The sequence below is a fragment of the Rana temporaria genome, chromosome 4 (genome assembly GCF_905171775.1).
Source record: "Rana temporaria chromosome 4, aRanTem1.1, whole genome shotgun sequence".
In the NCBI taxonomy this organism is placed as follows: domain Eukaryota; kingdom Metazoa; phylum Chordata; class Amphibia; order Anura; family Ranidae; genus Rana; species Rana temporaria.
The window spans coordinates 51,036,883-51,051,697 of NC_053492.1; positions in this window are offsets into that span (position 1 = coordinate 51,036,883).

Consider the following 14,815-nt stretch of genomic DNA (forward strand, 5'->3'; position numbering starts at 1 on the left):
CAGAACTACGAGGCCCATCAATACAGTCCAATCATATAGTACAAATCACTCCAACACTGTGACAAGTCACAGAAAATTCTGCAAACTATTTCATTGCACAGGACTTAGAAAGCAGATAAATGAAAGCGCATTTATAATTAAAAACAAAATTCAGTTGAGTATAGAGCTTTCTGGGGATTTTTCTTTCATTTCTTCCTGTCCTGCATATGCAGGGAGATCAGTCTTCACTTCATGTCCTGCATATGCAGGGAGATCAGTCTTCACTTCCTGTCCTGCATATGCAGGGAGATCAGTCTTCACTTCCTGTCCTGCATATGCAGGGGAGATTTATCTTCACTTCCTGTCCTAGATATGCAGGGGGAGATGTATCTTCACTTCCTGTCCTGGATATGCAGGGGAGATTTATCTTCACTTCCTGTCCTGGATATTCAGGGGAGATTTATCTTCACTTCCTGTCCTGGATATTCAGGGGAGATATATCTTCACTTCCTGTCCTGGATATTCAGGGGAGATTTATCTTCACTTCCTGTCCTAGATATGCAGGGGGAGATGTATCTTCACTTCCTGTCCTAGATATTCAGGGGAGATTTATCTTCACTTCCTGTCCTGGATATTCAGGGGAGATTTATCTTCACTTCCTGTCCTGGATATGTAGGGGAGATTTATCTTCACTTCCTGTCCTGGATATGCAGGGGGGATTTATCTTCACTTCCTTTCCTGGATATGCAGAGGAGAATTGTTGTTACTACCTGTCCTGGCTATGTAAGGGGGGGTGTCATGGTGCCATTACTACTCTTTTGGTGGTATTTGATCAACTCTGTGGTTTTTATTTTTTGCGCTATAAACCAAAAAAGACAGAACATTTTGAAAAAAACACAATATTTTTTTACTTTTTGTTATAATATTATCCCAATTTATTTATTTATTTTTATATTTTTTTCTCAGTTTAGGCCGATACGTATAGTTTGCGCCTACAAAATTGGGGATAGATTTATGATTTTTTTTTTTTTTACTAGTAATGGTGGCGATCTGCGATTTTTGTCAGGTCTGCGATATTGCAGCGGACACATCAGACACTTTTGACACTATTTTGGGACCATTCACATTTATACAGCGAACAGTGCTATAAATATGCACTGATTACTGTATAAATGTGACTGGCAGGGAAGGGGTTAACACTAGGGGGCGAGGAAGGGGTTAAATGTATTCCCTGGGAGTGATTCTTACTGTGGGGGGAGGGGACTGACTGGGGGAGGTGACCGATGCTGTGTCCCTATGTACAAGGGAAACAGCATTAGTCTCCTCTCTCCCTGACAGCACATGGAGCTCTGTGTTTACACACAGAGCTCCATGTCTTTGCTCTGTCACTGCAGATCGCGGGTACCTGGTGGACATTGCGGCCGCCAGGCTCGCGCAACGGCATCACGTGACACGCCGCTCGCCCTCGGCAGGACATCCAGGGACGTCCACCCGGCACTTGAGAGCCACGTTGTGGCCTTTCGAGTAGCCAGCAGAAGATGATGAGAATCCACACATGCACACAGGAGTCATCATTCTGGTACAGCCTCAGTGTTCCGGAAAAGCATAATGAGCTGTGCATGTGCAGCTCCGTGTATATTTAATAGAGGACTGCGAGCAGGTGAGTGCGACTTATTGGAGAAAAAACGTAGCCTTATCGGCACTATGGTAGTATTTCTTTATTTATTCGGGGCAATATCCATGCTATACACTATAAGTGTCAGAATTAAGAACTGAGAATGAACTTAGCACAAAGCATCTTCTTCCCCTGAGGAAGTCACATATCCCTGTGATGAAATGTGTCAGAGAAAGGCCTTTGTATGATGTCATCGCACACAGAGAAGATACAGGAATTGCGGTATCTATGCGACTAGCTGGGGCTGATAAACAGCGATGAATGTTTCCAAAGCTGTTTTTTTTTTTTCACATTACGATTATCAATGATCAATGATCAGGGATCAGCGGCTAAGGAGATCAGACACGTAGCTACACAAGGGAACTAGGACCAAACAAAGGATTAATAAATATATATATATATATATATATATATATATATATATATATATATATATATTAAAGTGATATTTATTTACAGTGAAACACCGCAAACCATAAACACAGCAAACACAGCACACAATAAACATAGAAAACCCCAAAAGACAAATAACAAAGGAACCTATCTACTATCTATATACAAAAACCATCTACGGGACAAGGGTACATGGAATGCAAGGTTGCAAGGATGGGGGATCTCAACAGGGTACTCAAACAAAAGAAAGGCACGGGGAGGCAGCAACAAGGCAGAGGGGTACAGACTGGATCAGGCTAGGCATCAGGAACAGGCAGCAAGAAAGGGACCAGAATCGTGACGCGCCATTGGAAGGGAGGAGAAGCCTTAAGTAGCCCCACAGCAGCTGAACACTAATTGTCTCACAATTACCCAAGCCTGCTAGCTCCTGGGAGACACCTGCTGGTGGACACTGGAGCTTCAGCACACAGCCCAGAACAGGATAGTGCCACCAGTAGGTGAACTAAATCCTAACAGATTCCCCCCCTTTAAGGACTGGCCTCTGGACGCTCCATAGGGCCCCACCACCAGGGTCTGCAAGCCAACTGAGCACTCCACTGTCCATGTCTGAAGGCCTGGTGAGAACTTCGCCGCCGGGGTCCCAAAACTGTCTGGGTACTCTGATGGACAGATCCCCAAGGAGGCGCAACACCAAAGGCTTCTTGGCAAAAGCAGCCCGTGTCCCAATGCTGTGACACCAAATGACACCTGACCACCCAATGCCAGAGTCCCTGGTCCATGTAGGTACCCTGGCACCAGGGCATTCCTTCAAGACTGAACCCTATCTCCCTCTATTGCTAGAGGCCACTCTGCACTTTACCTGTCCCCTGGGTCTACCTAGAGGATAGGTTACCCCACTCGGGTCTCCAAATGCACCAGTGTTACCAAAGATGACTCCTGGGTCAGGATAAAGCTCAAATGGAACACTGTCCTTTTCTTGACCTCCTGGATCCTCTGGCTGCAAATAGAACTCAGGTTGAGCAAAAGTAGGGATCTTAACCCACCCAGACAACCCCTTTAGGCCACATAACATGGGAATTGTAGAAGCCTCGGACACATCAGTCGGTGGGAGTTTAACCCTGTCAGAGTCCAGCTTAACAGCAAGTAGGGATTTGGCATAGTCCAGGGGGCGGCAGCCCCGGAATCAGCATAGTCCAGAGGGGCAGCAGCCCTGGAATCATCATAGTCCAGAGGGGCGGCAGCCCCGGAATCAACATAGTCCAGAGGGGAAGCGGGCACCAGATCAACAGGCTGGGCAGTGGGCACATCAGACTGGGTAGCAACCCGGGAACCAGCATAGTCAAGCTTGGCAGCAGCAGCCCTGGAACCAGCATAAGCCAAGGGGGCAGCGGTAGCCCGGGACCCCGCCGTGGCAATCAACCCCTATGTGTCCCGACATCGTTACTTAGATTAGATGCCTGTCCCACCGCCTCCCTGCCCTTAATATTATTCCATCATTACAACATAGGGGTGGGGGCGTGACTAGCCAATACTGGGGAACAGGTGGTGAAAGGATCCAAAGGTCCCTATTTGCATATTAGTAGGAAGGTTCATTTTAAATGCTAACAAGCCCAGCGCATAGTATTTTATTACACACAGACGCTCTAGTAGGTCTCTCTGCATACATTAATATATTATTGCATCACACACTATAAATATAACTTCTGATTTAGCATGCCGGGCTCAAACCCAAATTTTCTGGCAGGATAAATGTATTCCATAATTTATTCGATTAGAACGTGCTGCTTTATGAACTTGTTCAGCTACGAGCTACAACCATCTACCAGCTGCTCAGTTACTCTCATATAGTCTTCTATGTCTGAACTGTTCATGGCTCCCCTTAATAGGGGCCACACCCCAAAAATGACAGCCCAGTGTGGGATAAATGCCGGAGGCTGAATATTATATCTAGCTTCTTCTATTGTGATAGGGACCCCTGCCATGAGATCTTCCCAGCTCCATCCATATGATAGGTCTATAATAGGGGTCTCAATGGTTGTGCATTATTTTATCTTACAATTCCGAGCTCAGAGAAGACAGGGGGTCCGTTTTCTGTCACAACTTACTGTACACCTACATTGTTTAAAGCGGAGTGCGCCTTTAAATGGCTAATCCACCCAAATTGGCTGAAACGACAGGTGCCTGAATTGGATGCCTAGCAGGCGTCCAATCATAGGAGAGGACAGGAGGAGACATCGAGGACAGACATGGAGGAGCATGGAGAAAGGATACCTCTCGCCGCAGGCGGGGGAAGCACAATGGCAGCATTCAATGGGCACAGGAAGAGCATTTGATGGCACAGTGGTGGCAATTCAGGGGTCAAGTCCTGGGGAAAAAAGTGTGGGAGCTCCCACCCAAGATCCACTCCCCACAAAAAAAAAATTATACGCTCATATGCATAATTACTAAACCGCATGTTTTTTTTTTCGATCCACTGTACCTTTGTACCGTATTTTCCGGCGTATAAGACAAATTTTTACCCCTTTAAAATCTTCTTAAAAGTCGGGGGTCATCTTATACGCCGGTAACCTAACATCCCTTACCTTATCCTAAGACATGCAGAATCGCGGCCGTCCATTTTTTAAAAGCCGCGCCTCCTACTTCTTCTGTTCCTTGATAGGAACACTCAGCTTCCCAGGAGACACTGTGTTTAGTGTCCGCCTATCACGGAGGCCCTCTCATCCTCGGACGAGAGGGTCTCCGTGATAGGCGAACACTGTGCCTCCTGGGAAGCTGAGTGTTCCGCCTATCACGGAACAGAAGATGTAGGAGGCGCGGCTTTTGAAAAAAAGGACGGCCGCGATTCTGCATGTCTTAGGATAAGGTAAGGGAACAGTCTGGCATGTAATGGTGCACAGTCTGGCATGTAATGGGGCACAGTCTGGCATATAATGGGGCACAGTCTGGCATGTAATGGGGCACAGTCTGGCATGTAATGGGGCACAGTCTGGCATGTAATGGGGCACAGTCTGACATGTAATGGGGCACAGTCTGGCATGTAATGGGGCACAGTCTGACATGTAATGGGGCACAGTCTGGCATGTAATGGGGCACAGTCTGGCATGTAATGGGGGCACAGTCTGGCAGGGGGTAGTCTTATACAGTGAGTATATCCCAAAACCAACATTTTGGCTGGAAAATTAGGGGGTCGTCTTATACGCCCAGTCGTCTTATATGACGGCAAATACGGTAATCCTTTATGTTACCAATATGGAATCCACATACAGGAAGCGGCCAGTAACATAAATGATTACTAAGGTTCGCCTGCCCCTGACAGAGACTCGAGCTGGGCATCACCGCTTAGTGAAGGATTGGCTAGGGTGGCTCGACTGCTCTCGTCCTGCAAAGGGAACTGCGTTCCTGCTGTGAAAAAAGTGCAGGGACTCCGTTCCCACGCGTTCCCGCAGGACTTGAGCCCTGTGGCAATTGATGGTACAGTGAGAGCATTTGAGAAGACAGGATCCAACAGCATTTTTACAGAATGCAAAGGATTAATCCCTTGGGTTCCACAGTGAGTATAACAAGCATGCTTTACTGCATATACAGGCTGATTTTACTGTTGTGGGTTTAGTAACACTTTAACTGCAGAAAGAATAGCGTTGTCACCCTATTGAGTAAAATATTAACAGTGGAGTTTCTTGTATCTCCCTTATTTGTATCCTATTGAGATAGCTAGTCCCTGTCTCTCCTTTACTTAAGCCAGCCATAGTTGGTGGAGACACCATGGTTACACAGTTACTGAATTTGATGGCAGACTTACATGGCGGCCCCCTCTGCTGGATGCTAATCTACTGTTGCTTCTTTCTTCCCTAATTTATTTTTTTCTCTTTTTTTATTCTTTCTCTTCTTCCCATTTCTATTCTGACTTTATTTTTCTCTGAAAAAGTTGTCATCGATAGTAAATTTTTCTTTACTACATATTAATTTGAATGTATTCGATGTTGTATGGCATGAAAGTACGATGAAACTCACCATATAGATGGATATAGTACTGCCATTTAGTGCTGTTATTCTTATTACAATGCCATTTTTATATATATATATTGTAAGGGGTTAGCTCAGTAGCGGGGTGAGTGACCCCTTGGTTGGGTTCACCACACACTGAATTTATACAGTCAGGCAGTCGAAGACGGTTGAAAACAAAGATTTGGATTTATTCTTCGATCATGCTGGGAACAAGTGCAAGCATCCAAACAGCATAAACAAAATCAAACATAAAATAAACCCTTGCCACTTTGGGTGTCTACCTTCCACACAGGAACCTATCTATGGAGTCTAGCACAGCCTACTGCTGGGTAGACAGTGCTGGTCATACAGCAGAAAAACAATAGTCTTTTGATTTTTATCACACAGAAAAATCAATCCTCTCCTCACCTTCTCAGAAGACTTTCTGGCACTGCTATCCTTACTCACAAAGCCTCAGGATGCAGCAAATTAGTGGTAATCCTCTGGACTACTTACAGAGACCTTAATTGCCTCATTCTGAACAGCTGAAGTTTTCCAATGGCCTTTAGCCTTTTCTGGCTACATTTGCAGCCGACACCTAATAACAATTGGTGTATTGTCTAAACAAGGCAGAAATGTATGTCCCGTCTGTGACAACACCCACAGATTTACCTGACTTCCTGTCACAATATATACTGTATATATATATATATATATATATATATATATATATATATATATATATATATATATATATAATAATTATAGATACATTAAATATAAATATATTAAGCAAAATATCAACAGATAATAAAATGATGCTAAAGACAGGACTCTGAAGCCTGCCATCAAATCCTGCATATATGTATGTTATTATGTTGGCATTTACCCATAGTTCCACTTCAAGATCTCTTTTATGGTGGTCATACACACTGCCATAAACGATTGATTTCTATTCTAATCCGATAGGAATAATCAATCTTTAGCCAACAACCTAACCGATCGATTGATTGTAAGCTATCTTTTGCGTCTCGGTTTTCCATCATGCAATCTCTTAATCTGATCATCTGAAATACGATCGGATTCATGACCATGCCAAATGATGCAACACAGCCGAAAATGTTTGCCCCGGCTGATCGATTTAGTTTGATCGAATCTGATCTAAAATGAGTCTAAATCGACCAGAAGGGAAGCGATGGCTGTTTGATTTTGTGTTGATGCGATCATTTTGATCGTATTGTGCATTTATCGGATATGATCCCTACTACATTAAACTGTATTGTAATTGCATAGTCTGCCCTTATGTTGTAAAGCGCTGCATAATCTGTTGGCGCTATATAAATCCTGAAAATATAAAAGGTTGCGCTTATATTTTCACGTTTTTTTTCTCCATTATCTCCTTGTATACAAGGAGTGGTAAAAGTGCAGCAGTCTACACGTATAATTAAATAAAATATAAAGTGTAGCGCTGTGAATGTGAACGAATGGAACAAACCATCAATAAAAAAGTGACACAAGTGAAACCCTAGGGATATGGCTATTCCTAATGTGCACATAAAAAAATAATAATAAGCCCTTTTCATATATGAACAGTACATATAACCCAAAAAAGGGGAGTATGATAAGGTGTGACACAATGTATGTCATAAAATATGTCAAGAGAGATCAGATCAACACAAATACAGTGAAAATGCGTTCCAAAGGCAAACAACACCAAAGATAATGGCCCGGATTCAGAAAGCAGTTACGACAGCGTATCTCCAGATACGCCGTCGTAACTCTGAGTGCGGGCCGTCGCATCTCGGCGTCTGATTCATAGAATCAGATACGCCTCAATGTTGCCAAGATACGAGCGGCGTAAGTCTCCTACGCCGTCGTATCTTAGGGTGCAATATTTACGCTGACCGCTAGGGGCGCTTCCCTAGACTTCCGCGTTGAATATGCAAATTAGGTAGATACGCCGATTCAGAAACGTACGTCTGCCCGGCGCATTTTTTTACGTTGTTTACGTAAGGCTTTCTCCGGCGTAAAGTTACCCCTCATAAAGCAGGGGTAAGTCATGTTAGGTATGGACGTCGGAAACGAACGAACATCGTCGTTTTTTACGTCGTTTGCGTAAGTCGTTCGCGAATAGGGCTGTACGTAAGTTACGCTCACGTCGAACGCATTGACAGTTTGCGGCGTAATTTGGAGCATGCGCACACTTGGAAACGTTCACGGACGGCGCATGCGCCATTCGTAAGAAACGTCAATTACGTGGGGTCACAAGTAATTTAAATAAAACCCGCCCACATCATCCACATTTGAATTAGGCGGGCTTGCGCCGACACATTTACACTACGCCGCCGTAACTTAGGGCGCAAGTTCTTTCTGAATACGGAACTTGCGCCCTAAGTTGCGGCGTAGTGTATCTGAGATACGCTACGCCCGCCGATAGATACGAAAATGTATCTGAATCCAGGCCAATGTGTCTAAAACATGTATAAATGACATAAAGCAACTATGGAAAGTGAGATAAAACAATCTTCATAAAGGTAAGTTGCGAAAATCAAAAGCTGTGAGGACTAAACAGTTCATCAATAAATATCCAAGTGGAGGGAGACTTGTCGAAAGTCGCACTGTACTCGGTACGTCAAGCGATCTATATATACTTGGTGTACTATAGAGAGTGTCACCCAGGAGTGCCTTCACCATTGGGCAGGGGGAGAAATGAATACTCTTACCCTCCGGAGTGGACCCAGCTCACCATAGGGTGGTGGATCGCCTGCGCCTATTCACACCAAGGACTTGTAGGGACTGGATCTGCAGAACACCTCCTTCTCTCCACTGGAAACATACTTCTATATCAGATCAGCTGTTGTAACGTCAGGATCTGGTATACTGAACCCAAACGTGCCAAGCTAGGATTCCGCCAAACTTGAGGGGCATATAAAAAGAAGAAAAGGCCTCCACATAGTGTAAATCCCAAAAAAACTGACAAGCTTTATTAAACAGAAATTCCAAGAGCAAAACTTCAAATGTGAAAAAGATAAAAAAAATATAAAATATACAAAAATGTAAAATATATAAAAGTTCATCCGAAATATGCAAAAAAGAGAGGGTTTGCGTGGTATAGGCAGCAGAAGCTGGCGTGCGGACCCAATGCGTTTTGTAAACTGGGGTGATGTCTGTTTAAGACGTAACGCGTCGGATCCGCATGCCAGCTCCTGCTGCCTATACCACGCAAACCCTCTCTTTTTTGCATATTTCGGATGAATTTTTATATACTTTAAAAAATATATATATTTTATATATTTTTTTTATCTTTTTCACATTTAAAGTTTTGCTCTTGGCATTTCTTTTTAATAAATCAGTTGTTTGCACATAGAGTCAGAGGTGCAGCGGCGGTGGAGGACTGTGTCTGTGTCCCGACTCCAGAATAAATGGAAACAAGTAAACATTCATTGATGGGCGCTGGTAGGCTGCATTAAAGGGTGCTGGTAGCTGCATTGAAGGATGCTGGTAGGCTGCATTAAAGGGTGCTGGTAGGCTGCATTAAAATGTGCTGGTAGGCTGCATTGAAGGATGCTGGTAGGCTGCATTGAAGGGTGCTGGTAGGCTGCATTGAAGGGTGCTGGTAGGCTGCATTTGATGGCCAGTGGTAGGCTGCATTTGATGGGCGGTGGTAGGCTGCATTGATGGGCGCTGGTGAGGCTGCATTGATAGGTGCTTCTAGGGCTGCATTGATGGGCGCTGGTTGGCTGCATTGATGGCGCTGGTGAGGCTGCATTGATGGGCGCTGGTGAGGCTGCATTTGATGGGCACTGGTGGGCTGCATTTGATGGGTGCTTCATTAAAAAAGTGGGGTATACATGGGCAGGGCAAAGGGGGTAGAGTCAGGGGGCAGCAAAATTAGGTTTAGCCTAGGGTGTCAAAAATCCTTGCACCAGCCCTGCCGACAATGCATCTGTGTTTTAAGCTGCTTCCTGGCGTTCAGCTTTCATGCATATGTCAACCTCTAGCAACCAATAGGATCAGTCAGTTGAGAGCTGAATATTGATTGAGTGAGTGATTGATTGATATGACTTATTCATTTTATTTTTATTGCTTTTTCATAAAGCATAAATCCATTGATGCCTTCTTGTTTTGGAACTACACAATCCAGCATGCACTGATGGTTTAAAAGATCTATTCTGGATCTACAAAATTCTGTTTACTCAGACAGCCATGCTGGGACCTGTAGTTCAGCAGGAAAGCCAGGCTGTGTGGATTGTACTCTGGGGATGTGGTATGTAATGAGAACAGATGACATCTCCTCTGGATGACCACCAGCTGCATGAGAGCAATGATGACATGTGCTATCCCTGGAAGGACAAAGCAGAAATCCTATGTGTGTGAATACAGGTCACTGGCAATTCCTGAGCTTTCAAGAACTGTCAGCTCAATACCCCCCCCCCCTCTTCCCTGTGCACCCCCTCCTATTCTCCATCTCACTGTATACATACCTTACTTCCTAACCTCCCAGCCTATGGAGACAGACTGCCAAAGTCACTCAATCAAGAGACAGGTCACCTTCCTCCAAGAGACATCTCCGTCTTCCATCCTGCAAATAAGGCACTGCAAGAGAGAGCTCTGTTACTTCATGTGATAGCAGACTGCAAGAGACATTTGTATTTCTTTCCTGCAATAAGAGACCACAAGAGACAGATCTATCACTTCCCTGCAATAAGAGACTGCAAGAGACAGATCTATCACTTCCCTGCAATAAGAGACCACAAGAGACAGATCTATCACTTCCCTGCAATAAGAGACCACAAAAGACAGATCTATCACTTCCCTGCAATAAGAGACCATAAGAGACAGATCTATCACTTCCATGCAATAAGAGACAACAAGAGACAGATCTATCACTTCCCTGCAATAATAGACCATAAGAGACAGATCTATGACTCCCTGCAATAAGAGACCACAAGAGACAGATCTATCACCTCCCTGCAATAAGAGACCACAAGAGACAGATCTATCACTTCCCTGCAATACGAGACTTCAAGAGACAGAACTATCACTTCCCTGCAATAAGAGACTGCAAAGACAGATCTACTACCTCCCTGCAATAAGAGACAACAAGAGACAGATCTATCACTTCCCTGCAATAAGAGACTGCAAAGACAGATCTATCACTTCCCTGCAATAAGAAACAACAAGAGACAGATCTATCACTTCCCTGCAATAAGAGACTGCAAAGACAGATCTATCACTTCCCTGCAATAAGAGACCACAAGAGACAGATCTATCACTCCCCTGCAATAAGAGACCACAAGAGACAGATCTATCTTTTCCATGTAATAAGAGACCACAAGAGACAGATCTATCACTTCCCTGCAATAGTAGACTGCAAAGACAGATCTACCACCTCCCTGCAATAAGAGACCACAAGAGACAGATCTATCACTTCCCTGCAATAAGAGACCGCAAGAGACAGATCTATCACTTCCCTGCAATAAGAGACCGCAAGAGACAGATCTATCACTTCCCTGCAATAGTAGACTGCAAGAAACATTTTTATTTCTTTCCTGCAATAGGAGACAATAGACAGATCTATCACTTCCATGCAATAAAAGAATGCAGGAGACAGATCTATCACTTTCATGCAATAAGAGACTGCAAGAGACAGATCTATCACTTCCATGCAATAAGAGACCACAAGAGACAGATCTATCACTTCCCTGCAATAAGAGACAACAAGAGACAGATCTATCACTTCCCTGCAATAAGAGACCACACGAGACGGATCTATCACTTCCATGCAATAAGAGACCACAAGAGACAGATCTATCTTTTCCATGCAATAAGAGACCACAAGAGACAGATCTATCACTTCCCTGCAATCGCTTCCCTTACTTCCCAACCTTCCAGCCTATGGAGACAGACTGCTAAAGTCACTCAAACAAGAGACAGGTCACCTTCTTCCAAGAGACATCTCCGTCTTCCATCCTGCAAATAAGGCACTACAAGAGAGAGTTCTGTTACTTCCTGCAATAGCAGACTGCAAGAGACATTTGTATTTCTTTCCTGCAATAGGAGACAACAAGAGACAGATCTATCACTTCCATGCAATAAGAGACAACAAGAGACAGATCTATCACTCCCCTGCAATAAGAGACAACAAGAGACAGATCTATCACTCCCCTGCAATAAGAGACAACAAGAGACAGATCTATCACTTCCCTGCAATAAGAGACCACAAGAGACAGGTCTATCACTTCCCTGTAATAAGAGACCATAAGAGACAGATCTATCACCTCCCTGCAATAAGAGACTGCAAGAGGCAGATCTATCACTTCCCTGCAATAAGAGACCATAAGAGACAGATCTACCACTTCCCTGCAATAAGAGACTGCAAAGACAGATCTATCACTTCCCTGCAATAAGAGACAGATCTATCACTTCCCTGTAATAAGAGACCATAAGAGACAGATCTATCACCTCCCTGCAATAAGAGACTGCAATAGACATATCTAATACTTCCCTGCAATAAGAGACCACAAGAGACAGATCTATCACTTCCCTGCAATAAGAGACTGCAAAGACAGATCTATCACTCCCCTGCAATAAGAGACCATAAGAGACAGAACTATCACTTCCCTGCATTAAGAGACTGCAAAAGACAGATTATGTTCCTGCATTAAGAAACTGCAAGAGACCGATTTAATACTTTCATGCAAAAGGAGATGGCAATAAGAGACTACAAGCAATAGATCCTTACGCAAATCTATTACTTCCCTGTAACAAGAGACCCTGCTCCCCTGCAATAAGAGATTGCAAGTAATAGGTCTATGATTCCCTTGCAATAAGAGACTGCAGGAGACAGATCTATCACTTCCCTTCAATAAGAGACTGCAGGGGACAGATCTATCACTTCCCCGCAATAAGAGACTGCAGGAGACATATCTATCACTTCCCTGCAATAAGAGACTGCAGGAGACAGATCTATCACTTCCATGCAATAAGAGACTGCAGGAGACAGATCTATCACTTTCATGCAATAAGAGACTGCAGGAGACAGATCTATCACTTCCCTACAATAAGAGACTGCAAGAGACAGATCTATCACTTTCATGCAATAAGAGACTGCAGGAGACGGATCTATCACTTCCCTGCAATAAGAGGCTGCAGGAGACAGATCTATCACTTCCCTGCAATAAGAGACTGCAAGAGACAGATCTATCACTTCCCTGCAATAAGAGACTGCAGGAAACAGATCTATCACTTCCCTGCAATAAGAGACTGCAGGAGACAGATCTATCACTTCCCTGCAATAGGAGACTGCAGGAGACAGATCTATCACTTCCCTGCAATAGGAGACTGCAGGAGACAGATCTATCACTTCCATGCAATAAGAGACTGCAGGAGACAGATCTATCACTTCCCTGCAATAGGAGACTGCAGGAGACAGATCTATCACTTCCCTGCAATAAGAGACTGCAGGAGACAGATATATCACTTCCCTGCAATAAGAGACTGCAGGAGACAGATCTATCACTTCCCTGCAATAGGAGACTGCAGGAGACAGATATACCACTTCCCTGCAATAAGAGACATATTTATTACTTTCCTGCAATAGGAGACTGCAAGAGACAAAGTTAGCACTTCCCTGCAATCAGAGACTGCTTTCCTGGCAATAAGACTGCAAGAGTCAGATCAATTACTGCCATGCATTTAGACATGCAAGAGACAGATCTATTACTTTCCCCCAATAAGAGACTGCAAGCAATAGATCCATGATTTCCTTGCAAAGAGACATGACAAGAGACAGATCTAATGTACTTCCCTGCAATAAGAGACTGCAGGAGACAGATCTATTACTTCCCTGCAATAAGAGACTGCAAGAGACATATCTATTACTTCCCTGCAATAAGAGACTTTAAGAAATAGATGTTTCCTTTCTGAAACACAAGGCTGTAAGAGACATCCCTCCTGAAATACGAGACTGCAAGAGAAAGCTATATTGCTTTTCTGCCATACCAGACTACAAGAGACAGCTCTATTCGTTCCTTGCTATTAAAGACTGCAAGAAAGAGCTACAATACCTTCCTGCAGTAAGTGACTGTAAGAGACAGATGGGTCACATCCTAAAGAAGATTTACCTTCTCACCTTTCTGAAATAAGAGACTGCAAAGGGACAGCTATATCACTTCACTGCACTGGGACACATCAAGAAACAGATCTGTTACATTCCCAGAAAAGACCTCCAACACATTGTTAGCTGAAAGAAGAGTGCATGAGACAGCTCTATGGTTTGCATGCAATAGACAGTTCTATTGTGTTCCTGGTGTAGGATTCTACAAGAGAGTGCAAGGAATGTTGCAGTCACCTTTTGCAAAAAAGAGACTGCAACAAACAGCTCGGTCCTCTGGCTGTAAGTAGACTGCAAGAGACAGCCCTGGCATCCTCCTCTGACTGTAACAGAAAGCTCTCTGATCTTCTTTCTACAAGACTGCGAGAGAGAGAGAGAGAGAGAGAGAGCGCTTGGTTACTTTCCAGCAGGAAAGGACTTATGTCTCCCTCCTGCGATAAGAGTGCGACATAAAGCTCTGCATGCTCTCCAGTACAGACAGTCCTGTCTCCTTCCTACAAGCCTGCAAGAGACAGCTCTGGTACTTACCTGCAATTAGAGTGAAAGAGACAACTATTATCTTCTTGTGAGAAGAGACTGATGTTTGCCTACAAGAGATATGAGCATGAGAAAATAATACAAACTTGTCGAGACAGTTCTGAAACATTTCCTTTGACAAGAGACTGCAA